At 42.1% G+C, this 24,930-nt stretch overlaps 1 pseudogene; it reads right to left on the bottom strand.

Annotated features, from left to right (window-relative positions):
* Positions 1-14,228: 14,228 nt before the first annotated feature.
* Positions 14,229-20,476, bottom strand: LOC149469917 (uncharacterized; annotated as a pseudogene).
* Between the last annotated feature and the right edge of the window lie 4,454 nt (positions 20,477-24,930).

The following is a 24,930-nucleotide window of genomic DNA, read 5'->3' as shown; positions in this document are numbered from 1 at the left end:
CCATGACAGACTCTGGACTTGGCAGCAGCATGAGGAGGCGGTATATAGGGGCCCATGGCAGATTAGGGGCCTGGCAGCAGCTATGTGAGGCCCGTAATCTGCCTGCACCCTATGTCAAAAAATTTAACACACCAGCAGTGTGAAGAGACCTGAAAGTGGCACATGGCAGAGTGTGGCGATGGAGACAGCAGCAATGGGAGGCCGTACAGGGACCATGACAGACTCTGGACTTGGCAGCAGCATGAGGAGGCGGTATATAGGGGCCCATGGCAGATTAGGGGCCTGGCAGCAGCTATGTGAGGCCCGTAATCTGCCTGCACCCTATGTCAAAAAATTTAACACACCAGCAGTGTGAAGAGACCTGAAAGTGGCACATGGCAGCAGAGTGTGGCGATGGAGACAGCAGCAATGGGAGGCCGTACAGGGACCATGACAGACTCTGGACTTGGCAGCAGCATGAGGAGGCGGTATATAGGGGCCCATGGCAGATTAGGGGCCTGGCAGCAGCTATGTGAGGCCCGTAATCTGCCTGCACCCTATGTCAAAAAATTTAACACACCAGCAGTGTGAAGAGACCTGAAAGTGGCACATGGCAGCAGAGTGTGGCGATGGAGAAAGCAGCAATGGGAGGCCGTACAGGGACCCATGAGAGACTCTGGACCTGGCAGCAGCATGAGGAGGCGGTATATAGGGGCCTATGGCAGATTAGGGGCCTGGCAGCAGCTATGTGAGGCCCGTAATCTGCCTGCACCCTATGTCAAAAAATTTAACACACCAGCAGTGTGAAGAGACCTGAAAGTGGCACATGGCATGAGAGACTCTGGACCTGGCAGCAGCAGGAGGAGGCGGTATAGGGGCCCATGGCTGATTAGGGGCCTGGCAGCAGCTATGTGAGGCCCGTTATCTTGCAGCACCCTATGTCAAAAAATTTAACACACCAGCAGTGTGAAGAGACCTGAAAGTGGCACATGGCAGCAGAGTGTGGCGATGGAGACAGCAGCAATGGGAGGCCGTACAGGGACCCATGAGAGACTCTGGACCTGGCAGCAGCAGGAGGAGGTGGTATATAGGGGCCCATGGCAGATTAGGGGCCTGGCAGCAGCTATGTGAGGCCCGTAATCTGCCTGCACCCTATGTCAAAAAATTTAACACACCAGCAGTGTGAAGAGACCTGAAAGTGGCACATGGCAGCAGAGTGTGGCGATGGAGACAGCAGCAATGGGAGGCCGTACAGGGACCCATGAGAGACTCTGGACCTGGCAGCAGCAGGAGGAGGTGGTATATAGGGGCCCATGGCAGATTAGGGGCCTGGCAGCAGCTATGTGAGGCCCGTAATCTGCCTGCACCCTATGTCAAAAAATTTAACACACCAGCAGTGTGAAGAGACCTGAAAGTGGCACATGGCAGCAGAGTGTGGCGATGGAGACAGCAGCAATGGGAGGCCGTACAGGGACCCATGAGAGACTCTGGACCTGGCAGCAGCAGGAGGAGGTGGTATATAGGGGCCTATGGCAGATTAGGGGCCTGGCAGCAGCTATAGGAGGCCCGTAATCTGCCAGCACCCTATGTCAAAAAATTCAACACACCAGCAGTGTGAGGAGACCTGAAAGTGGCACATGTTTGAGGCATGATTCATGGCGGATTTAGTCAGTTGTGTCAGGAACTGGTGGTTTGAAATCCAGACTAATCCACGCCTGATTCATTTTCACAAACGTGAGTCTCTCCACACTTTGGGTGGACAGTCGTGTCCTCCGCGGAGTTACAATACCTCCTGCCGCACTAAACACGCGCTCCGATGCCACGCTACTGGCCGGGCATGACAGCCTTTCAAGGGCAAATTCAGCTAGTTGGGGCCAAAGGTCAAGTTTCGTTGCCCAGTAGTCAAGGGGATTGTCTACCTCGGTTGGCAGGGTGCTGTCCAAGTAGGCCCAAGCCTGTTGTTTGAGCTCCTGCTCCAGGTCCACCTGATGCTGCTGCTGCTGCTGCGGCTGGTTAGTAGTTTCCTCACTGCGCTGGTGAAGAAAGCTACTCATCATCGACTGCAGACTGAGGCAGCCGCTGCTGGTGGAGCTGCCACTGCTCCTACCACCCCACCCCTCCCCTGCTGCCATGCCAGCGGAACGCGAGCGCACAGGGCCCACAGTGTCTGAGGATGGACGATGGCGCACAAAGGCAGAGACCAACTGACTACATAGGTGGTTTTTATAGTACGTAATTTTGGCCTCCCTCTCAGCAGGTGTGAAAAAGGCCACCATTTTGGACCGGTAGCGAGGGTCCAACAAGGTGGACAGCCAAAAGTCATCCCTCTGTCTGATGGTTATTATTCGGCTGTCGCTACGCAAGCAACCGAGCATGCTATGGGCCATTTGTGCCAAGGAATGCGAGGGACTCCCTGCCTCCATCTCCACAGCATACTGCCACGGTGCGTCTGGGTCCTCTGTCTCCTCCTCCTCCTCCTCTACCAGATGCTCCTGCTCCTCCACTCCTGTCCGCTGAGTGGAAAAACCACCCATTTCACTCAATAATTCCTGAGCACAAATGTCCTCCTCTACCTCCTCCTCTTCTTCCTGTCCTGCCCCCACAGGGGTCATGTGGCGTTGAGATCTGTGCGCCACGTCTACCGCACCCTGACCAGCCATTGTTAACAGCATTTGTTCCAGGACGTGCAACAGAGGAATGACGTCGTTCATCCCATAGTCCTGCCGACTCACGAATAGCGTGGCCTCCTCAAAGGGCCTGAGCAAGCGGCAGGTGTCACGCATGAGCTGCCAATGGCTGACATCTAAGTTACACAGGGGAGTACCTTTATCCGCTTGTAACATCAGGAAATCGGTGATGGCCTTTCGCTGCTCGTAAAGGCGGTCTAACATGTGTAGGGTTGAATTCCACCTTGTTGCAACGTCGCAGATCAGGCGATGCTGTGGAATTCCGTTCTGCCGCTGCAGCTCAATGAGGGTGTTCTTTGCGGTGTAGGAATGGCTGAAATGCATGCACAGTTTACGTGACATTTTAAGGATGTCTTGCAGTGGGATGGTGGATTTTAGGAACCGCTTGACAACCAGATTGAACACGTGAGCCATGCATGGCGCATGGCACAACCTTCCTTGACGCAGAGCAGACACCATGTTCTTTCCGTTGTCAGTCAACATGGTTCCGATTTTTAGTTTGCGCGGAGACAGCCATCTGTCGATTTCTCTGTTCATTACACTCAGCAGTTCCTCCCCTGTGTGACTACGTTCGCCAAGGCATACCAGGTGCAGCACAGCGTGACACCGTTGCGCCCTGCACATGTGATATGCCGGTCGGGTAATGGGACTTGGCACGGGGGTGGCGGCTGAGGACACGGCGGAAAAAGAGGTGGTAGAGGCGGACATGCTTGCTGGACCAAGGACGTGCAAACGTGGAGGCAAAAGCGTCGTGACCTGTCCAAGTTGCTGGTGCGGCTGTGCCGGCACCACGTTCACCCAGTGGGCCGTAAATGACATGTACTGTCCCTGACCGTAGTTACAGCTCCACACGTCGGCGCTGCCGTGCACTTTGGCAGAGACCGACATGCTCAAAGACTGGCCCACCATCTCTTCTACATGTGAATGCAGGGCTGGCACTGCCTTTTGGGCAAAGAAATGACGGCTTGGCACTCTCCACCGCGGCGCGGCACAAGCCATCATTTCTCGGAAAGGTGCTGAGTCCACCAGTTGGAAAGGGAGGGACTGCAGCACCAGCAACTTGGACAGGAGGACGTTCAGCTTTTGCACCGTCGGGTGCGTGCTCGCAAACTGTTGTCTCTTGGATACGGATTCCAAGAAAGACTGTTGACGGAATCCGAGAAGAGGAGTAGCAGGAGAAGGAGCATCTGAACGAGCGGAAGATGCCAATGAGCGACAACTCCCCTCAGCAGAGGTGTTGGAGCCTTGACTGGCTGATAGAGGGCGATTGACGACGTCGGGTGACGGAGCAAGTAACGGAGCGGGTGATGGAGCGGGGGCTGGGGCAGGCAGAACCGCCGTATGTTTATCACGGTTTTCCCAGGCCACCGAATGGTGACGCTGCATATGCTGACGCAACGCTGTAGTCCCAACATGGGCCCCCTGGCCACGCTTGCATTTCTGGCCACATAGTCGACATACGGCTACATTTACTTCCTCGGGCGGCTTGAGGAAAAATTGCCACACCACCGAGTAGGAAACTTTGCCCCCGCTACTCTTCACTGGCTGACTGCTACTTCCTCCGTGCGCACCGGCACCACTACTGGCCGTGGTGGTAGGCTGCAGTGGAGCTGGTGCTCTACTCCGTGGACGTTTGGCTCCACTGACACTGATGCGACCCTGCTGCTGTCTCCTGGGCAACCCACCGACTGTTTTGCTCGCTGCCAAGCTGCCACCCTCTTCTCCTGATGATGCGGAAGAAATTGCCTGATGACGACGAGGCTGCCAAGTGCGATCAACCTCCTCATCATCAAGTAGGGTCTCCGCCTCACTACTAGCCCCCTCGGCTGCGTCTGGGTCAGGAGACAGACCTGTCTCTAGACCGGCTACCGAGCCACTCTCCTCGCCAGTACTTGTTCGCTTGGCTGCTGAAAAGGCCGATGTCTCCCCCCGTTCCTGACCGCCCTCTGTTAGCTCTTCCTCACTGTACAGTGGGGCTGAGCCCACAGCATGCGATACTTCGCTTGGTGAGGGAACAGCAAAGGACAGGGGCAGGTAGAGGACACGTGATTTCAGTGGGCTTGGTCCCGGGCCATGCCAACTAACGGTTGTGTCTGACGTACCCACCGACCGTTGGCTGTAGGTGTCAGAGGTGACCTGGGAAGAGGAAGACGACCGAGCCAACCAATCAATGACGGCAGGGTTGTCGGTGGAGACACGACCGCTGGATGACACCGGGAGCACTGGCCTCTGGCTGCGAATACTGCTGCCTCGACCCCTTCCTCTGCTGCCACGTCTGCTCGCTCCTAAAACATTGCCTCCTCTGCCACTCCTCTGCATGTTGTCTGACATACTATTTAATTCAACGATTAGGTGTCCCTGAGTAACAATTCTCTGGCACTCAGTAACAATTCTGTCTGTCCCTGAGTATGAATTCTGTGGCCCTGAGTAACAATTCTGTGTCTGTGCGAGTAACAATTCTGTGTCTGTGCGAGTAACAATTCTGTGTCTGTGCAAGTAACAATTTTGTGTCTGTGCGAGTAACAATTCTCTGGCACTCAGTAACAATTCTGTCTGTCCCTGAGTAACAATTCTCTGGCACTCAGTAACAATTCTGTCTGTCCCTGAGTAACAATTCTCTGGCACTCAGTAACAATTCTGTCTGTCCCTGAGTAACAATTCTCTGGCACTCAGTAACAATTCTGTCTGTCCCTGAGTATGAATTCTGTGGCCCTGAGTAACAATTCTGTGTCTGCGCGAGTAACAATTCTGTGTCTGTGCAAGTAACAATTTTGTGTCTGTGCAAGTAACAATTTTGTGTCTGTGCGAGTAACAATTCTCTGGCACTCAGTAACAATTCTGTCTGTCCCTGAGTAACAATTCTCTGGCACTCAGTAACAATTCTGTCTGTCCCTGAGTAACAATTCTCTGGCACTCAGTAACAATTCTGTCTGTCCCTGAGTAACAATTCTCTGGCACTCAGTAACAATTGTGTGTCTGTGCAAGTAACAATTCTGTGTCTGTGCAAGTAACAATTTTGTGTCTGTGAGAGTAACAATTCTCTGGCACTCAGTAACAATTCTGTCTGTCCCTGAGTAACAATTCTCTGGCACTCAGTAACAATTCTGTCTGTCCCTGAGTATGAATTCTGTGGCCCTGAGTAACAATTCTGTCTCTGTGCGAGTAACAATTCTGTGTCTGTGCAAGTAACAATTTTGTGTCTGTGAGAGTAACAATTCTCTGGCACTCAGTAACAATTCTGTCTGTCCCTGAGTAACAATTCTCTGGCACTCAGTAACAATTCTGTCTTCCCTGAGTAACAATTCTCTGGCACTCAGTAACAATTCTGTCTGTCCCTGAGTATGAATTCTGTGGCCCTGAGTAACAATTCTGTCTCTGTGCGAGTAACAATTCTGTGTCTGTGCAAGTAACAATTTTGTGTCTGTGAGAGTAACAATTCTCTGGCACTCAGTAACAATTCTGTCTGTCCCTGAGTAACAATTCTCTGGCACTCAGTAACAATTCTGTCTGTCCCTGAGTATGAATTCTGTGGCCCTGAGTAACAATTGTGTGTCTGTGCAAGTAACAATTCTGTGTCTGTGCAAGTAACAATTTTGTGTCTGTGAGAGTAACAATTCTCTGGCACTCAGTAACAATTCTGTCTGTCCCTGAGTAACAATTCTCTGGCACTCAGTAACAATTCTGTCTGTCCCTGAGTAACAATTCTGTCTGTCCCTGAGTATGAATTCTGTGGCCCTGAGTAAGAATTCTCTGGCACTCAGTAACAATTCTGTCTGTCCCTGAGTATGAATTCTGTGGCCCTGAGTAACAATTGTGTGTCTGTGCAAGTAACAATTCTGTGTCTGTGCAAGTAACAATTTTGTGTCTGTGAGAGTAACAATTCTCTGGCACTCAGTAACAATTCTGTCTGTCCCTGAGTAACAATTCTCTGGCACTCAGTAACAATTCTGTCTGTCCCTGAGTATGAATTCTGTGGCCCTGAGTAACAATTCTGTCTCTGTGCGAGTAACAATTCTGTGTCTGTGCAAGTAACAATTTTGTGTCTGTGAGAGTAACAATTCTCTGGCACTCAGTAACAATTCTGTCTGTCCCTGAGTAAGAATTCTCTGGCACTCAGTAACAATTCTGTCTGTCCCTGAGTAACAATTCTCTGGCACTCAGTAACAATTCTGTCTGTCCCTGAGTAACAATTCTGTCTGTCCCTGAGTATGAATTCTGTGGCCCTGAGTAAGAATTCTCTGGCACTCAGTAACAATTCTGTCTGTCCCTGAGTATGAATTCTGTGGCCCTGAGTAACAATTGTGTGTCTGTGCAAGTAACAATTCTGTGTCTGTGCAAGTAACAATTTTGTGTCTGTGAGAGTAACAATTCTCTGGCACTCAGTAACAATTCTGTCTGTCCCTGAGTAACAATTCTCTGGCACTCAGTAACAATTCTGTCTGTCCCTGAGTAACAATTCTCTGGCACTCAGTAACAATTCTGTCTGTCCCTGAGTAACAATTCTCTGGCACTCAGTAACAATTCTGTCTGTCCCTGAGTAACAATTCTGTCTGTCCCTGAGAATGAATTCTGTGGCCCTGAGTAAGAATTCTCTGGCACTCAGTAACAATTCTGTCTGTCCCTGAGTAACAATTCTCTGGCACTCAGTAACAATTCTGTCTGTCCCTGAGTATGAATTCTGTGGCCCTGAGTAACAATTGTGTGTCTGTGCAAGTAACAATTCTGTGTCTGTGCAAGTAACAATTTTGTGTCTGTGAGAGTAACAATTCTCTGGCACTCAGTAACAATTCTGTCTGTCCCTGAGTAACAATTCTCTGGCACTCAGTAACAATTCTGTCTGTCCCTGAGTAACAATTCTGTCTGTCCCTGAGTATGAATTCTGTGGCCCTGAGTAAGAATTCTCTGGCACTCAGTAACAATTCTGTCTGTCCCTGAGTATGAATTCTGTGGCCCTGAGTAACAATTGTGTGTCTGTGCAAGTAACAATTCTGTGTCTGTGCAAGTAACAATTTTGTGTCTGTGAGAGTAACAATTCTCTGGCACTCAGTAACAATTCTGTCTGTCCCTGAGTAACAATTCTCTGGCACTCAGTAACAATTCTGTCTGTCCCTGAGTATGAATTCTGTGGCCCTGAGTAACAATTCTGTCTCTGTGCGAGTAACAATTCTGTGTCTGTGCAAGTAACAATTTTGTGTCTGTGAGAGTAACAATTCTCTGGCACTCAGTAACAATTCTGTCTGTCCCTGAGTAAGAATTCTCTGGCACTCAGTAACAATTCTGTCTGTCCCTGAGTAACAATTCTCTGGCACTCAGTAACAATTCTGTCTGTCCCTGAGTAACAATTCTGTCTGTCCCTGAGTATGAATTCTGTGGCCCTGAGTAAGAATTCTCTGGCACTCAGTAACAATTCTGTCTGTCCCTGAGTATGAATTCAGTGGCCCTGAGTAACAATTGTGTGTCTGTGCAAGTAACAATTCTGTGTCTGTGCAAGTAACAATTTTGTGTCTGTGAGAGTAACAATTCTCTGGCACTCAGTAACAATTCTGTCTGTCCCTGAGTAACAATTCTCTGGCACTCAGTAACAATTCTGTCTGTCCCTGAGTAACAATTCTCTGGCACTCAGTAACAATTCTGTCTGTCCCTGAGTAACAATTCTCTGGCACTCAGTAACAATTCTGTCTGTCCCTGAGTAACAATTCTGTCTGTCCCTGAGAATGAATTCTGTGGCCCTGAGTAAGAATTCTCTGGCACTCAGTAACAATTCTGTCTGTCCCTGAGTAACAATTCTCTGGCACTCAGTAACAATTCTGTCTGTCCCTGAGTAAAAATTCTGTGGCCCTAATAACGTTTCTGTGGCCCTAAGTAACAATTCTCTGGCACTGAGTAACAATTCTGTCTGTCCCTGAGTATGAATTCTGTGGCCCTAACTAGCGTTTCTTTGTCCCTAAATAACGATTCTGTGGCCCTCATTAACAAGTCTGTGTCCCTGAGTAATGGTTCTCTGTCCCTAAGTAACTTCTCTCTGTCCCCAATTCTCGTTTCTGTGGCCCTAACTCTGTCCCTGTCCCTAGTACAGAGCGGTCTGCCTCTGTTCAATGACTGCAGGCAAATGAAGATTTCCAAAATGGCCGCTATATATACCTCGACCATTACACAGTGCTGGCTGGCTGGCTGCTGATTGGCTGATGCGATCACATGTCGTTGAGGAATGCATTATGGGGCAGCGCGCCTTGTCTGCGCGCCTTCCCCGACATCCCCGCTCCGTCGCCGCACATGTCAGCCGCCATTTTCGGAAAAATTTCGATTCGCGCGTCCGAATTAGGCTGTTTTTCGGATTCGGCACGAATCGAAATTTTTCCGATATTCGACTCGAATTCCACTTCGGATACTTCGATTCGCTCATCTCTAATGATAAACTGTCCCCACTTCCCCACACTCTCGCCAACACCACTGTGATTTCTCCGCGCTTATCTTACCCTCTACACTCGGAACAATGTGCCATCTTATCAAACATTTATAATTTAATTCCACATCCCTCAAACTTACATTTCCGTGAACTAATCTATTTATTTTCTTCTGTTTTCCTTCATCTAATACCACCCCCATGTCTCTTTCCCAATTCACAATGTGCAATGGTTTAGTGTTTGTGCCTAAATCTGTGAGAATTCCATATACTTTAGCTATTCCATGTTTCCCATCACCCCGTGTATCCAACAACCTTTCAAACAAATTCCAATCCTTTTTCATTCTCAGGGGTTTTTTAAGATTTCCCCAAAAACGTTTTAATTGATAGTATCGCCACTCATCTAGCCTAGTGAAAATATTTCCCTTTTCCTTTTCCAGCTCTTTAAAGATCTTCAATTTCCCATCCCCCATTATGTCTCTGAGTTGGACATCCTCCTTTATAAACCATCTACCTGTTATCTCTTCTCTACCTGGTGGAAAAAATTCTGTGTTTCTTAGTGGCATAAGTATAGAATTAAATTCCCATTTCATATATTTGTGTATTTTATCCCATTCCCTTAATACATTAACAGTGTACAAACTTAAATCCTCCTTCAATCCTCTATATTGTGTCAGTAACCATATTATTCTATTCAATTTATTTCCACTAAGTGTATTCTCAATTTTTACCCAACTTTTCCCCTCTAAATTGAACGTCCAATCTAAGATTCTACCTAATATTACTGCTTTATAATATCTCTTTATATCTGGAACTCCCAAACCACCCTTCTCTTTATCTCTACTTAATACCTCATGGGACACCCTCGGTTTTTTCTTCCTCCAGATATATCCCGTTATCATTCTTTTTATTACTTTAAAAAAAGCTTCCGGGAGTTTAATTGGTACCATTTGGAATCTGTATAAGATTTTTGGTACAATTATCATTTTTACCAAGTTTATACGTCCTAACCATGATGGAATTCCTCTCTCTAACGCTTTTAATTCCCCTTTTACTTCATTTAATAATGAAATATAGTTTAGCTTATACAAGTTTTTATACGACGCGCTGAGCCTTACTCCCAAGTATTTTATATCTCTTTCTTTCCAAATAAAGGGAAATTCTTCTTGTATTTTTTCTTGTTCACTCTTTGGGATGTTTATGTTTAAGATCTCAGTTTTTGTTGGATTGATTTTTAAATTTGACAATTCCCCATATTCCTTCAGCAGTTTCATTAGATTTGGGAGTGTTATCCTGGGATTCCCCACATAAAACAGCAGATCATCAGCAAAAGCTGCCACTTTATGTTCTACACTTCCTATCTGAATTCCCCTTATATCTCCATTTTTCCTTATTGTTGATAAAAGAGGCTCTAATGACAAAACATATAATAAGGGGGACAAAGGGCAGCCCTGCCTTGTTCCATTTGACATCCCAATGGGCTCTGTTTTTTCCCCATTTACTATTACCACTGCAGAGGGTTTACTATACAGTTTTCCAATCCATTCCCTCATTCTACCTCCAATTCCTAGGTCTTCTAAGGTGTCCATCATGAAGCCCCAGTCTACTCTATCAAAGGCCTTTTCTGCGTCAATTGAAAGGGCCACCACCGGTACCTCCCCTTTTTTACTTCTCTGTATCAGCATCAGGGATCTCAGCCCATTGTCCCTGCCCTCTCTTCCTGGGACAAAGCCCACCTGATCTCCATGTATCCATTTAGGCATAAACTCCTTCAACCTATTCGCTAGGACCTTTGCATATATCTTGGTGTCTAAATTCAACAGTGAAATGGGCCTATAACTCGAACATTGCGAGACGTCTTTCCCTTCTTTATGTAACAGTACCACATGAGCCTGCAAAGATTCTCCCCTCATGTCCATCTCTCCTCCCAGGGCATTCATATATTTTTCCAATTTGGGGTTTAATATTTCACTAAATTTTTTATAGTACCCTGCTGTGTAACCATCTGGTCCTGGACTCTTCCCCATCTCCATACTTTTTACTACTATCTTTATCTCTTCTTGTGTAATCTCTGCTTCAAGGGAATTTAGTTGGTCCTCTTTTATTTTCGGTAATCCCGCATTTTTTAGATAAATCTTCCTTTTTTCCCTTTTTTCCTTTTCCATATTATTTACTTCATCGTATGGGGTGATATTATACAACTTCCTGTAATAATCCACGAACATCCTTGCGATCTCTTTATTTGAGTGGACCAATTCTCCCTTGGGGCTTTTTATTTTATCTATATAATTCCTATTTTTTTTTTTCCTTAAGGTTCTCATTAGATATATTCCTGGCCTATCTCCCCATTTATAGTTTTCACTTAACACTTTGTTATACACTCTCCTTCTCTCCTCTTCCATCAGAGTTTCCAGTTCCTCTTTCTTTTTTGTTATCTTCTGCTTAATTTCTTTTAGCATTCTATTTTTGTGTAGCTGTTCTAACTCCGATATATCCTTTAAGAACCCACTAATTTTTTCTCTTCTTTCTCTTTTCTTTCTTGCCCCAATTGCAATCAAAATTCCTCTTATATATGACTTGTGAGCCTCCCATACTGTTGCCTTAGACACATCTTCTGTCTCATTCTCTTTAAAGAATCTCTCAATTTCCTTCCCAATCCTCTGTGCAATATCCTTGTCCGTGAGAAGTGCTTCATTCAGCCTCCAACCTACCCCTTCTCCTCTTTCCCCATCCCATCCTCAATACAACAGGGGCATGATCCGAAAGCGTCATTACTCCTATATCTGCTTTAACCATTGAGTCTATAAAGTGATGTTCTATCAATACATAGTCCAACCTTGAATATATCTGATGTGCATTTGAGAAGAATGTGTAGTCTCTATCTTTCATATGCAAGATTCTCCATGCGTCTACCAATTGGCATTCATGGATCACCTTCTTTAATAGTCTCAAAGATCTACTCCCCTCTCGTTGCACATTAGAATTTGTATCAATTTGTGGATCCATACAAAAATTAAAATCTCCCGCCACTATTATACAGCCCTCTTTAAAATCCATCAACTTTTTTAACACACCCTTCAAGTACTCCTCTGGTTTTTTATTTGGACAGTATATATTAGCTACTGTGCACTCCACCCCTTGTATTTTACCCTTCAAAAACAAATATCTCCCCTCTGGGTCCACTTTTCTGTCCTTCAGTTCAAATCTTATATTTTTTCTGAACCCTATTGCCACCCCTTTAGCTCTCTTAATTGGGGAATCTGCATAATACCATGTTGGGTAATCCCTAGATTTCAGCTTCACCTTAGACTCTATCTCAAGATGTGTCTCCTGCAAAAAAACCACCGAAACTGCTTGATGATGTAATTCCTTAAATAACCTAAATCTCTTCCCAGGACAATTTAACCCCTTTACATTATAAGTGATGACTTGTAAATCTTCCATCCTTTTTAAATCCTTCTTTTTTCCCTTCTAACTAGAGATCACATAACTATCCTCCTTCTCTTTACCCTTGCTTTTAATACCTCTCTCTATCCTGCAGAGTATTACCCTTATTATCCATTTCCCTCCCACCCTCACCTCCCCCCATCCCCCACCCTTCCTAACCCTCCCCCCCTGCCAGCTCCCCCCCCCTCCCTCCCGCCTCCCCATCCCCCCCAGGCTTCCCATGCCTTTGGATCATATTCCACTTTTGATCCCTCTATAGGGGTTCGACTCTGCCCATGGCCGCTTACCTCCCCCCCCTCCTCCCCAATGTCCCCTTATCTATTGATTCTCTATTTCCTCTTTTAACCAGATGCCACTTTCCTGACCCACAAGTGTCCAACTCTCCCTCCTCCACCTCCCAACCAGGTATCACTTGTCTCTGCAGTCCAAATTTGTCACAAAATTCTTCCATATCTTCCGGGAATCTTAAAATAGCTGTAGTTCCATCCCTCCACCCAATTAAACTTAAGTCACGGCCCCATCTGTATTTCACACTTTGTTTTTTCATCTCTTCTAATAGGGGTTTCAGTGATCTCTTCCTTCTCAGAGTCTCTGCTGTCAAATCTGCAAAAATTTGGATATTTTTCCCTCCATATGTGATATTTGTTCTTCCTTTAATCTTTTTCCATATCTCTTCTCTATCTCCATAGTTATGAAATTTAACGATTATATCTCTTGGTTTTTCTACCCCTTTTCCTTGTTGATACTTCCCAATCCTGTATACTTCATCCAGTTTAAACATCTCCCCATCCGAATTATCCATTATGAAGTTCAAGATTTTACCAGATAGCTCTTTTAGGTCTTCCCCCTGTGTCAGTTCCGGAACTCCTCTTACTCTGATATTATTTCTCCTTTCTCTATTTTCTTGTTCTTCCATCCTATAAAGCAATCTCTTATGTTCTTTTCTATCTTCAATTATCCATTTCTCTAATTTTGGGATGGTCTGAGCTTGGGCTTGTACCTTCTCCTCCATTTTCCTCCCAGAGCTCCTCCGCGGCTTCCCATGTGTCGGTGCCGCTCCAATGCCTCGACCGTCTCACTGGCGTCTCCCTGGCAACCCTGCTCCTCCTCCGAAGCCACCGCGAGACGCCAGAGGAAACCACGAGGTGTCCCTCTCCCGGCTCTCTCCTGGCTCTAGGCTGCCCGACCGTTCCCCAGCAGCCCCACTCCTCCTCAGTAGCAGCCGCAGGGCGTCGGGGAAAAACCCCGAGGTGTCCCTCTCCCGGCTCTCTCCCGACACTCTCCTGGATCCGACCGTCCTCAGGACTCCGGGAACCCTCTCCTGCAGGTGGGTCTCTGCACTCATTCAATGCTGCTGGTCATTCTGTAGAGGCCTCATAGGGAGGATAAACGAGGGGAGGCTAACGGAGAGTGCCTACTACACCCTCTCCTGTGCCGCCATGGTCACGCTCCACCCCTCCTTTTTGTATAACATTTGCCCAATCTCTCCAAGGGAATTCATCCACCTGAGATATATTGTACTGTATGGGAAGAGCACTTACATTTTTCATAAGTATGTTTGTCAAATTCATTCTCATCCCATTAACACTTATTGCTAAAGTATCTCCTTCTATACAGAACAATCCTCAACTTGTTTTCTGTATGCGTACAAGAAGAGAAGAAAGATTGAACCCTTTCTGAATTTGACATAACTTGGAAACAAAACTTTCTTTTTATCTACAATTGAAATACTCAGAAGTAGTTTTAACCTTTTCTATCCGTGCTGAACATAAAGTATGGTTCTGATAACAAGAATTAAATATACCTTTGTCTTGATTAGGTAGACAAATAACTTTAGACTGAAATTGTAAACATGAAGACAGATCTAATTGTTCTAACTCGAAATTGTTAACATTAAATGCAAAATCTGCATATTGTAGTTGATAATATAGTAATTGTGTGTTGTTAACAGGTAATCCCAAGACAGTGATTGGAACCAACATTTGTTCTTTTCCTGCTACAGTAATCATTGAAGAACTATAACATATGTTCTGATAACTTCCTATCCATCTATTTACCCACAGATCTGTATGGTTTATGGCATATGCATACTCTCTGGGTAAATTTTGTACAATACCTAGAGGAGTTATTCCACTTTGAAAGGCTTGAGCTATTATTTTAAAATTTGTGGAATATTCCATCTGGATTTCTAAACATGCTCTGGCTATATGGGAATGCTGTTCACTTGCCATTAAATTAAGAGTAATATTCTGTAAATGTAATATAGATGGACCCATAATATTGGCTGTTTTAATCACCATGTTTTCCAATATCTGATTTAAGTTTCTTTGCACTTTAATGCTATTGCTTCCCATTAAACCAGCTGTCTTGAGATCAGACTTTTATGTACTAATGTCCATACTATTTGTAATACTTCCAATAGTACCAACTCCTCCTAAAATACCTTCAACTATACCACACTTATTCCTGTGAGGATTCTTAATATTAGTTCCAAACCATCTTTCAATACCTAATTCCATATTAACCAGATGTTCTTGACATTGTGGAAACCTTGTTGAGATTTTCCATCTGAAATATTGAAGTTCCACAATATAATAACAAACTTTCCTTCTCTTAAAAGGAGCCTGGTTTGGAAATGGTTAATTTGGAAAGGACTAGCTTGAATAAATTTCTTATCCGTGCACTGTGTTTTTTTAGGGGATATTACAATTACATTTGTATTCACACATTTCATTGGAAAATTTTCTATTGATATGCAGCGTTCATATATACCTGTGTCATTAATAGATATAGTGTTTTGATGATACACAAATTTATCATTATCCCAGTTCAAATTACCAAAAATACTTTTATGGATAATATCAGTTTTATAGTGATGAAAACATCCCAAAAATTCCTCATTTCTTTTCCAAGTTAATAATGAATTTTGAGGTAGGTGTATTTGTGTACTACACATCAAATTCAGATTATCCTTTCCTTCTATGAGTCTTAAAGATTGAGGAGATATTTTTATCTCTGGGACAATCAAATCTAAAACAGTAACAATTACTTTGACTTTAGTTTGAACCAAAGCTCTTGCTACTTGGAAATCCCATATTTTAACTATGTCCTCTTTTTCATTCCCATTTATATTCAGATGTTCGGGATCAAGAAATTGTGAATAACTTTGTAATTGATATCAAATATCTGTTTTAGAACTTCCTATTTTTCCAGAATTTAACATGTCTGTTGTAATATCTCCTGACCAAATAGTAGGCTCATTTCCTTTTAAAACTATTACCCAGAATCCCATATCTGATAAATTACATTCAAAGGTACTAGTTTTGTTATTGATTATATAAGATCCTTGCAATTTAAGAAATTTTGATTTAGACTCTATTTTAGCTTACTTCAATATCATTACTATGAACGAAATACATATCCATACAAGTTCTTCCGTAGCCCATGCACACACATCCTAACAAGGCTTTAGCTGTATTAATGTCACTGTTCTTTGGAAAAAATCTTTTGTTCCTAATAAGTGTAATGTATTTCTTATGTAGGGCTTCAATCTTATTAACTTCTGCATTGCTGGAACAGTTTATGATGTATATTACCAATGATGTAATTGTCACTAGAGAAAAGATCAATCCTGTGATGATAAGTCTTTCCTTTTTACTGCTTTGATTTTCTTTATGTTCTTTTGTTGTAATTTTTACTTCTTTCTGGAATCTGCGATTCTTTTTCTTTTCCAGATTTTGAAATCAATTTCTGTAAAAGAAATGCAGTATCATTATCTCGGTATAAACAATTTACATTGGTCAGTGTGTACCCACATTTGTTGTTGTCTACGAGCATTTTTCACTGAATTGAAAGGTCTTTGAACTTCTACCATTACCCCTTGAACATCCAAAATATCAAATGGACCTTCCCAATTGCTTTGCCATGGTCCAGTTTTTCTGAAAGTTTTTATCATTACTTGTCCTCCTTTTTCAAACTTTGAAGAATGCAGAGGAACCATTTTTTTGCATGCGAGTAGCTGCATGTGGTACAATGGTGTTCAGATTGTCTTGCAACATCTGTAACCACTTTGTTTTTCCTATTGCCTCTCTTTGTGGTGTAGACAAAAAAGGTTCATGGGGAAACACACGCGGCATTTTCCTACATGCCATTAACTCAAAAGGAGAATACTGTGTTGCAAAAGATGTTGTACTTCTGACACTCATCAGAACCAATGGTACAGCATCAACCCAAGTATTTCCTCTGTCCAATAACATTTTTTCAATTCTTGATTTGACGGTCCTATTCATTCTTTCCACAATACCTGCAGATTGTGGATGATATGGCACATGAAATCTCTGTTGTATTCCTAAGATTTCACATATTACCCGCATGATTTTACCTGTGAAATGAGTTCCTCTGTCACTACTGAGGTTTGTTGGTATACCCCAGACTGGAAAAACATGATTAATTAGCATTTTAGCAGTTGTTAATGCATCATCTTTTCGAACAGGCAAAATTTCAATCCATTTTGAGAAAACATCAACTACAACTAAAGCATATCTGTACCCATTTTTACCTGTAGGTAACGGTCCTATATAATCTAGTTGTAATGTGCACCATGGTCCATCTGCTGGAGGAGTTCTTTGTAATGGAGGTTTTTGACCCTTTGGTCGAGGATTCACTTGAGCACAGATTAGACAAGATTGAACTACACTGTCTACTGTTTCTTCCATTTTGTCCCAGTAAAATTTTTCTTTGAGAATTTCAAGCAATCTTTGTTTACCTATGTGACCTAGGCTTTCATGATTGTATTTTGTAAATTCTACCAGTAGATGCTGCATTATAACAGGACGCAGAAACCCGTGTCATGACACAAAATCACGATTTCACAAACAAAGGGAGATTTTGAATCAACCTGAGAAGCAGAAAGAGATTAATCCCTTTTCTGTTCTTCTGCAAAGGAGGGAATCTGTGTGTCTGTCTTCCTAACAACATTAACTGAGACTAGTTCAGACTGAATCACTGGTTCTCCATGTAAAGCTGCTTCTTTTGCTAAGAGATCAGCTGTCCTATTGCCCACACTCATCTAATCATTGTCCTTTCTATGAGATGGAATTTTAACACTAGCATAGGCAAAAGGATTTTCCCCTGCAAGTTCAAAAATTGATTCAAGTGTCTCTTTGTGCACAAGGACTTTATTGGATGCATCCACAAAACCTCTATGTTTCCAAATTGGTAGTAAATCAGTCAGGGAACTTACAACATATGAGCTGTCACTATAGATCACTAATGGACATCTGTTCTCTTCCTTGTCTAATGTCATCACAGTTTTTACTGCTTCAAGTTCTGCCCTTTGAACTGAAATATGTCCTGGCAATTTGTGCTTTATGAAATAATTATGCTTTGGATACCAAATTGAATATCCACTGTAATAATTACCAGACATGCAGTATCTTGAACCATCAACAAATACAGGTTCATCAGTTTTCTCTGCCTCTCTATGAAAAAGAGGAGAGGAAGTCTCTTGGACTTCACATAAACATTCATGTTCTAACCCGTTGTATTCCATCAACTGAGGTAGGACATACTTGGCATTATGTTCAACCTGTATTTGCTTAGGTGATAGAGCTAACAACCATTGAGAAAATCTTTGGTTGGAAACTCCAGGAACATTTTTCTCAAAAAGGAATTTCAAAGTGCTATGTGGGGTTTGTAGAATAATTTTGTTGAATCCTACAATATGCTCTGTTGCTTTTACTGCATAATGTATTCCCACAAGTTGTCTTACACAATCATCAAAACTTCTCTCTACTGGAGAAAGAAGACATGAGAAGTATCCAAGACTTCTCCAGACTCCTCCCTGTTTCTGAATCAAGACAGCTGAGATTGCAGTTTCTGAAGCATGCACTTGCAAAGCAAATGGTGCTTGCTTATCCACAGTAGCCAAAGCTGGAGCTGTTTGTAAATCATTTTTCAACATTTCAAAAGCCTTTTGCTGGATTTCTGTCCAGGGACCAAATACATTTCCTCATTGTGCTTCAACAAATCATATAGTGGTTTGGTTTTTTCTGCAAATGATTCAATAAAATCTCTAGAAAAAGTTACCAAACCCAGAAACACTCTCAGTGCTTTGAATGTTGTTTGTACAGGAAGTGACGCAATAAACTCAATTCGTTCTTGTAAAGGCTGTCTCTTTCCTGGAGCAATCAGAACTCCAAGAAATTTCACTTCATTTTTCATGAGCTGAACTTTGCGTGTATTCAACTTGAGACCTTTGTCTTGCAGAAGTGTAAACAATTCTGCCAAGAGGGTCATGTGTTCAATCTCAGTATCAGTCATAAGAAAGATGTCATCTACATATTGGATTAAACAATCTGGTCTAGAGAATTTAGATAAAACATTTTCTAATGCCTAGTGAAAAATAGACTGAGAAGAATGAAATCCTTTTGGAAGACGCCTGAAACAATATTGCACATTTCTATGAACAAAAGAAAATTTGTATTGGCAGCTCTTAGCCAATTTAATACTAAAAAATCCATTTGTAATGTCAAGTACAGAGAACACTTTTGCATTGGCGTTTATTTGAGACATGATGTCTGGAGTTTCCACCACAATGGGTGTAAAACTTGGAGTGTATTTGTCTATCAATAATCTGTATGCACTAGGGTCATCACGCTTTGCCACTACCCACAAAGGATTATTTGTAACTGAATTAGCTTTCCTGATGATACCCTGTTCCAACAGTTCTTTTATGATTATTGATACAGGTTCATCGGATTCTGGCGGCAACTTGTAGTGCTTTAATGGGGATGGTCTTTGCCTTGTATATCCACTTCAACATATTTAAATAGTCCTGCTTCATTTTTACTTTGACTCCAAAGTTTTTTGTGTAATTGTACTAACTGTTTCAATTCCAAATTATCTCCCGTATCTGGCCATTTATAGTCAGCATCAATTGCTTCTGTCCAACAGATTCTGCCGACTTTGCAATAACCTGCTGGGTCAATTACCATAAGCTTACGATTAGCAGGGCCTTGCCAAACAATACCATTGCCTAAATCAAGTATCCACCCTCTTTGAGACAAAACATTTCTGTACCAATAATGTTCTCTGCACCTTGACAATACTAAATGTCAATTTCAGTTTGCAAACAACCTGGAATTTCAAAAGATACATTTTTACATTTTTAGCATGAGCATCACCTTTCCCGTTGAACCCTACAACTGTACAAACTGCTGCATTTGATGGAATAGGTAATTTCAAATCTGTGACACTAATTTGAGCTCCTGTGTCTAAAAGACATTTTAATTTTTGGCCGTTAATTTTGTTTTTTACATAGGGATGCCCACACTTGTCTAAGAAAATTGGAGCTACATAATCCAGACAGTGAGGCTTAAACTCCCTTTCTTTCGCCAGTCATGGTGAAGGTAATAATGGCTGTCTTAAAGTATTGGATGAATGTAAGTTGTTCACATTTCCTCCATTACCAACTGGCATTTCACTGAGCTTTTTTTTTTAGAGGAGCGTAGGGTGAAGATGACTTAACTTCCTGTGAACGAGGTGGAGAAGACGGTTCAAGAGGAATAAGTCCATTTTCTTTTCCCAAATTTCTCATCTGAATGTCTTTCAAAAATTTCCTGCATTGCCACTTAAAATGACCTGGCTTTGAACAATAATACAAAGTAAGTGGATCTCTTTGAGTCCCTTGTCTTACTTTGTCATTCCTGCAGGGGGCAGTGTTTCCTGTCTTGAATGTTACTTGATTTTCATTTCTATGATAACTATTCTGAATTGTAGCAATTTTTGGTCTTACATTACTCTGCTTTAATTGTCTTCTTACTTTGTCTATAACGTAAGCTGCATCATCTAAATTATCCTTTCCATTAGCAATCAACAAAGATGCTGGATCAAGATACTTAAATTTTTTTACAAAATCTTTAACCATGGCAGGAGTCTCTTCTTCTAAATTAAATATCATCCTGCATGCTTTAGAAAATCGAATTCTAAAATCAAAAGAATCATCATTAATAGTCGCTCTTAAGGAGTCTAAGATTTCCAAACTAGGTGTCTCCTCTCCAGTAGTGTATAACAACAACTGACGAAATCAGTCTAATGCATTGCTATGAACTTCCATATCATCCTCATTAATATATAGCGTCTTGGTTAATCTACGAGCCATAAATCTTGGGATCCATAATCCGAAAATATGATTTCTTTGATCGTTATTTAATTGAAACCTATCACAAAAACTCTCAAAAGTATCTGAATTATGGAAAGCATCTGCTTTCATATCATATGCTGGTATATCCTTCAATATTTTCATTAACTGATCCTGAATCTGTAATTTCAGCTTGGATGCTCTGGCAAGTAATTTCTGCCTTTGAACAGTAACCTCACTACTCTTCTTTGTAGCACTGGGTGAATCTGGAATATATGAGGCTTGTGCAGTTTCTGATTGCTTTTTCTTAAACAACACAGATATTTGCATGTTTCTTGATATTGCAACATTTTGAGTTTCAATTTCTTGCTCAAGATGCTCAATATAGTTACAAAAAGTTTCAGAGTTTGTACCATTGGATTCAATAGTAGATATATTATCCTGCATGTTTGTACTCTGTAAGACATGTTCGCTTTCTGCCTTATTTACAACACAAACCACATTTTCTCAGGCAATTCAAACACCATAGAATTGAAAACTCTAGTGTTACGCAATTTTCTTTTCATCTTATTAAACAAAAATCTAGATCTATCAATATCAACATTAGCCTGCATGTATTGCTCATACATAGATTTCCACAAACCAGTATCAGAAGCATGGCTAGCTAAACCTTGAAATTCCAACCTGCTTTCATTAGCCAATGAATCAATAAATTCCATTTTTGCTACTCACCGAATTTAGCAAGTGCTCTCTTTTGTCCTGGCTTTCTGGATGTAAAGTCTCCTCCTTGGATTCTCAGATCTCCACAATCACCGTCTTCCGATCTAGGTTCTGCAATCTTTTCCGAAGCTTGATCAATCAATATACTTGGTTCATCTCATTCCCCTCTGAGCAAACGAGGAAAAAGGCAAAAAGCTTGGAAAAAGTTGAAAATAGCTGGCTCACCAATAATGTTGGAATTTCAGAGTTGTGAAAAAACTCTATTAGTATTCCTGTGTCTGTAGGTGATTGTGGAAATAAATCTTTTTCAGAGCCAGTTAAGAAAAACCAGTGTGACTTTATTTGATCACACACTAAAAGATACAAAGTCAATACAATAGTAGCAATTTCAAATACAAAAAGATATGTAGCTTAAAATAAAATAAAAATAAAGAATATAAGTTGTTTGTTCCTTGAATAAAAGCAAAATATGTAGTTCTTTGCTCATGTGTCCATGTGCTTATCCTTTGTTTAAGTGTGTGAATGTCATGTGCTTAAAATTGCTCGAGAAACCAAGCCCTCCCATAGTCTTTTGTTTCAAATTTGCGGGCTCATTAACCACTCCCCTTGTCACCTCCCACTGTAATTTAGGCTAGTAACATGTGTTCTTTTTTAGCCTCAGCTATGCTAATTAACGTGATTGACAAGGACAATCTGCAGGGAGTAAAACTGCCAGCTAAGGTTAAGGAAGCACTCCAGTGGAATTGCAAGATCTGGGTACGTGGCTTCCTGGAACTTCTGATAAGCGTGAGGCTGGAACACACCGTGACAACAGGAGCTGACATAATGGATAGCCAGGGCAAGCATGCAGCAGGACTGTAGAGCCAAACTGGAGCTAGAAGCGTAGTCACAGTAATAGCCAGGGTTAGCAACAAGCAGGTGAGGAGGTACCGGAACATCAGGGAAAAGGTCAGGAGCCAGGATCAGAAACCGATGAGCAGAAGCATAAACAGGGTCCAAGAGCAGGTCAATGGCAAGCTGGGTCAGTAACGGATACACACAGGATGCAGCAGGACACAAGGAATTAACTGAAGACCAGTCAGCACTGACAGAGAGTAAGAGCCTCCTTTAAATAGTCTGTCAGGTGCCAGAAACTGTGGGCACGCTCCCATGTGCGTGCACCCGTGTATACAATTCCTTGGGCATCCCATATATCCCTAGACACCATCCAAATTTAACGCCTTAATAAAACACAAAACCAAGCTCAAGGACTATTTACTGATTGCAATGTGCAAACTGTTGGAAATACGTATTGCCTGGCTATGTAGGACTTAAGAGGACCGAAACAAATCCAGGAGCCCCAAAGGGGGTAGTGCTACAACAGTAAACAGGACAAATAGGGTGAATCTCCCTAATCCCTCTCCATTCTATCCAAAACTTAAAAAAAGTTTTGCCTTTAGTTGTGCTTTCAGCTTTAAAATGTTGGGCATCTACACCTACAGCACAACCTTTCCTTTGTATTTTACCAAAACATTGGGTAATATATTGTGTTTTTGTGCCCTAAAATTAACTGTAGTTTAATTTTTTTACAGAAATTTGGTGTCTTATAAACCATTGCACTAATATTGTCTGTCAGCAGGATAATGGACTGGGGCCCTTTCTGAGTTCTATTAAAAGATTTCCAAGAATAAAATATCAAGGTGTTGTCAAGTAAAGTGTTCTCATTGGGTGGATAAAATATAAAATTATTTAACATTTTTAAAGTTATATTTTGTATAGAGTAAAATAGTTATAAAGCAGCCTCACAAAAAATCTCATATAAGCTTTAACATGTTAATGTAATTTCAAAAGTAATTTTCAAAAATGTTATATATGCATCTTCCAGTAAAGTAATCCTAGGTGACTCGGCAATAAAGCTCCTTTCCAGGCACTTCCAGGTATGGGATGACAATGCTTTGCCCCATCTCTTAATACTTCTCCTGCATTGTCACGTGTCACACATCCTTTTAGTGGCAATAACAAATGGTTGTTTCAGCACACATTTCTCATGCATGGTCCACTTTTACACCATCAGGAAACCCTCCCTGAAAATGCCATGTAATCATTGCTGGAGGGCAATTAGGCCGAAAGCAGCTTTAAGAGGCTGCATATAGAATAGTAGCAGAGAGATGTAACAAATGGTTAAAAAAGTATTTAATTTTAAGGAAAAAGGGCAAAGTTATAAATCAGTAAAGTTTTAGATCGACCATGTTCAACAATTGACAGTGAGCTCATTTAATGATTTTTGGGTTGGAACAATATTCATTCTCTGGCAGCCCCATATAGGGTGCAGCAAGCTAGCTGTTGTGCCCATTACTGTCCCCTATGCGTTAGTGTCTCCTCTGCAGGAATCGGCAGCATAAAAAGCAAAATGACTTTGTTTACTTTCACAGATCTTTAACAGAACCTTACACTCAGTAGAAGATATGAAATAATCAAATATTATGTGTGTTACAAATATCTGTCATTTAATTCTCATAAATGATTGATAGACCAATGTGGGGGGTTACTATTATATGTGATATTGTTAACTTGTTTACATACCACTGCTGTACATGCAACAAAGATTTGTCATCAAAAATGTCAAAGAATCGTCTCCAAAAGACCTTTGTTTGTCAGAAATGACACTGTCTCAAGGCTGGATCAGAATTTTGTGATTTTCTACGCTTACCTTACATTATGTTTGTGCGTATGCTTTTTTGCCTATCGGTGTTTAATAAAATTGGTTTTGCTAATGCACTAAGCGTTTGCACCCTTCTATGTGTTTTTACAGTTTCCTCTGTCAGGATCCCCCCGTCTAAGCAGGGCTGCATCAGCGAGGCATTACAGTTGGATGAGGTAGTACCTTCTGGATGTGTATACCTTCTGAGCACTGGAGAATTCGTGTATAGCTGTATTATGTTCTACTCTACCTCTGAAACAGGTGCTGAGTGCTTCCTCTTCCTTTTAAGTTATTTGATGCAAATGAGTTAACCCTTTCAGGACAAAAGCCTGTGAAATCAGGGTTGGAGGTTCTTTCCCACCCAAATACTTCTCCAAACCTACAATTTTGGGTCCCAAATGAGGACTTATCAATCCAGTGGGAACTGTCAATCTGTCCTCTCTCACTGATCAGACTACCCTAAAACACTTTACCCTGCACGGGTGTGAACCCGAATACTAAAAAATGTCCCTTGAGCTCTCACTTAAAGGGACCATAACCCAAATAGTGGGGAAATATACATACCTGCTGTCCTGGACCCATCCTTGCATTCCTGTACAAAGCTTATTAATTTAATCTCCCTATATCTTATCTCTTTATAAACAGTTAATAATGTTTAGATATTGGACCTGATAATGTTAATTTTTATGTTTTCTAATATATTATTCATACATTGTATCTGATATTGCATTTTTATATATTTTTTCTTGATATTCTGATGAAAGGGACACTGTAAATATCCCAAACTGCATTGGTTATCAATAGATAGATACATATAGATACATATATATAAATAAAAGTTTTACAATATTGTTCCAAGACAAGTCAACACATA

The sequence above is a fragment of the Staurois parvus genome, unplaced genomic scaffold, assembly GCF_062004578.1.
Source record: "Staurois parvus isolate SC_StPar_1 unplaced genomic scaffold, SC_StPar_1.0 ptg000057l, whole genome shotgun sequence".
NCBI lineage: Eukaryota > Metazoa > Chordata > Amphibia > Anura > Ranidae > Staurois > Staurois parvus.
This window is presented reverse-complemented; position numbering and strand designations above follow the sequence as displayed.